This window comes from Gymnoscopelus microlampas, assembly GCF_963454915.1.
Source record: "Gymnoscopelus microlampas genome assembly, chromosome: 21".
Classification (NCBI taxonomy): Eukaryota; Metazoa; Chordata; class Actinopteri; order Myctophiformes; family Myctophidae; genus Gymnoscopelus; species Gymnoscopelus microlampas.
The window spans coordinates 36,570,481-36,573,990 of record NC_139958.1 but is presented as its reverse complement, the minus strand read 5'-3'; positions in this window follow the sequence as shown (position 1 = coordinate 36,573,990).

The window sequence follows — 3,510 nt, the reverse complement described above, 5'->3', positions numbered from 1 at the left end:
TTCAGTGTTTCAAGTAGCCTGAAGTCACACATGCGTACCCACACCGGAGAAAAACCTTTCCACTGTTATGAGTGTAACAAGAGTTTCAGTCAGTCAGGTAACCTGAAGGGACACATGCGTGTACACACCAGAGAAAAACCTTTCCACTGTAATAAGTGTAACAAGGGGTTCAGTGTTTCAAGTAACCTGAAGAAACACATGCGTGTACACACTAGAGAAAAACCTTTCCACTGTAATACGTGTAACAAGGGGTTCAGTGAGTCAGGTCACCTGAAGACACACATGAGTGTACACACCGGAGAAAGACCTTTCCACTGTAATAAGTGTAACAAGGGGTTCAGTGAGTCAAGTAGCCTGAAGAAACACATGCATGTACACACCAGAGAAAAACCTTTCCACTGTAATAAGTGTAACAAGGGGTTCAGTGAGTCAGGTAACCTGAAGACACACATGCGTGTACACACCAGAGAAAAACCTTTCCACTGTAATAAATGTGACAAGAGTTTCAGTCATTCAGGTACTCTGAAGACACACATGCGTCTCCACACCGGAGAAAAACCTTTCCACTGTAATACCTGTAACAAGGGGTTCACTGGGTCAAGTCACCTGAAGACACACATGCGTGTACACACTAGAGAAAAACCTTTCCACTGTAATAAATGTGACAAGGGGTTCAGTGCGCCAAGTCACCTGAAGAGACACATGCGTGTACACACTAGAGAAAACCCTTTCCACTGTAATACGTGTAACAAGGGGTTCAGTGGGTCAGGTGCTCTGAAGACGCACATGCGTCTCCACACCGGAGAAAAGCCTTTCCACTGTTATGAGTGTAACAAGAGTTTCAGTCAGTCAAGTAACCTGAAGACACACATGCGTGTACACACTAGAGAAAAACCTTCACTGTAATAAATGTGACAAGCATTTCAGTGTGTCAAGTAATCTGAAGAGACACCAGTGTACGCACACCAAGGGAAGGATATATCCACTGTAAACATTGTGAGAATTAACCAGCTGTATGTCGGTATGGAGGTGGTTATACAAGCAACATATGGATATTAATTCTACTTATAAAATTTAAAGAAACAGATTGTGTAAATATTGTGAATTGACTTTTGAAAGTGATTTGACAGCACCACTGCCGTAAAGGTTCGCGCCAAGTCGGGCCGGGCGCTCCAACGAACATAATTGTCCGTTTTGGTGGTTGGGAAGCCAGCAAGAGAGAGTGTCCTTATCACTGCATTAGAGGTGCCTGTTCAGTGGGGAGGGGAACTTTCTAATTTTTATTTTTATTTTTTTCATTAATTCACAATGTATTTTAAGTTTGGCTCCCGGGGAGACACCAGATGTCACTTTTGGGTCTCGAGCTGAAAAACATTTGGGAACCCTGTTCTACACCCTCTACAGTCCAACAGTAGGAGTTAGCAGCAACAGGAGTAGGCCTATAGCGTTGCTCTCGGTCAGAAACCTCTTATCTCCATATTTAAACTTTTTTAGTTTCTGTGTAAATTAACGCCCTACTTGATCATACTACTGCGTCACACAAAAGCATCAAATGTAGCAGATTGACAAGCTCGAAACGCGCACACGTTTTGTGCTTGTCGATCTGTTTTACTATTTTTGAATTTGAATCCTGAAAAGTAACAGTTTTGTATATATGAGGTTTCAACCCGACAGATTAAATTGAGGAGAAAATGGTTGTTATTTTTTTTTATGAATGAATGTAAATCTATTCATCCAATAAACTAAACCAAATGCAGACACTATTTCTATTATCTCCATTTGCTTCCGTGGATTATTTGGCACAAAGAAATGTTATGAGCCAGTTACCCACATAAGTTTGGCCATACCTCATACAACAACGGTTCTCAGACCTTTTCTTTTTTTTTTTCTTCAGTACCCCTTTCCCTGATTTCTTATTCCCCCTTTACGTGACTAGAAAACCATAGCAATAGCATATTGATGCCATGAATCAATGATAACTAGGCCTGTCACAATTATTACATAATCGTCTAATCGCAATTATTTGAGATAATCGCAATTATTTTGTCATAATAGTCATAATCGTTTCCATGCAGAAATAGCTGATCTACAAGCTTACAACGCGCGTTGTAAGCTTGTAGATCAGCTTTTTTCGCTATTTTTACCTTTTTGTTTTTGTAAAAAATGTATACATGTCAGTCATTTCTTTGTAAAGCCTATTTCAGTTATTTGACATTATCTTCCCTGTGCAATTTTTTATTACGAAGCCTAAAAGGCAAACAGATTTTTTTTAATTAAATCGTTAATCGCAATTATTAGTGTGACAATTAATCGTCAACTTACATTTGTAATCGTGACAGCCCTAATGATAACTCACCTTACTTTTTGCGGGGTCAGCAACCCGCAGCTCTGGAGCCACATGTGGCTCTAGCCCCTCCCTAGTGGCTCCCTGTAGCTTTACAAAATATAATTATGTGGAAATTAACAATGTTTTTGTTTTTTTTACATCTTAATTATTACCCAATTTAAAGGAGAGCCCCTTGTTTTGGAGTTTTACTCTAGACCTCCCCCCCCACTTTTTTCCCCTATATTTCATACATATTGGAAAAATGTGTTTGAACAAATAAATCTTTCCCAGTCCACTTGATGTAAATATCTTCAAATAATGTGCAAATAAGTATTGCTTTCTATTCAGTAACAGTTGTGTTAGTCACGTTGATTTAATTTGGTTTTACACATCACAGATCAGTAGGTTCACGATGACTATGAGATACTGTGTACTGATTTGCGTGATGTTTGGATAACATTTGTGGGAGTAATATAAAAAAAATGGGCTTTGCACAAATCGGCCTCCTGGTGGCGCTATAACAGGCCCATGTGAAGAATTTGGGGCAGAGGTTCTGCTCTGGCATCCAGGGAGTATCTGTGCACAGTTTTGCTGCGATCAAGCCAACAACAGTGCCGGAGATTAGCTTTACACAGATTGACAATGACACGCGGATGGACGGACACACGGATGGACGGACGGACAGGGGGTAAAACATACTCTCTCGCAGAGACAATAATAATAATAACAACAACAACAACAACAACAACAACAACAACAACAATAATAATAATAATAATAATAATAGCATCCTATTCTTATTTTTATTTTATTCTTCTAAAAAATATAGGCTATATATAAAAACGTATAATAATACATTAAATAGAGGGGGGGAAAGGAAACAGGTTGCCAGTCCAGCAGTCATTTGAAAAGGCGCTTTCTGCATCACCAGCAGGCTGCTACTATACACAGCCAAAATAAACGATCTTTAAGCTCACAAAGCATTGTTGATGCTTTGTGAGCTTGTAGATCGGCTATTTTCGGCATTCGACACCGTCGTACGGACGGACTGTAAATCGAGCGCATAATCCGCTCTGATGTCACGACACTGGAGGGAGGAGGAGCCGAGGAGGAGCGCTCCGGTCTAATCCATACAAGTGGGTGGGTGGGGGCCTGTGTGGGGGGGGGGTACGGGGGACCCGACC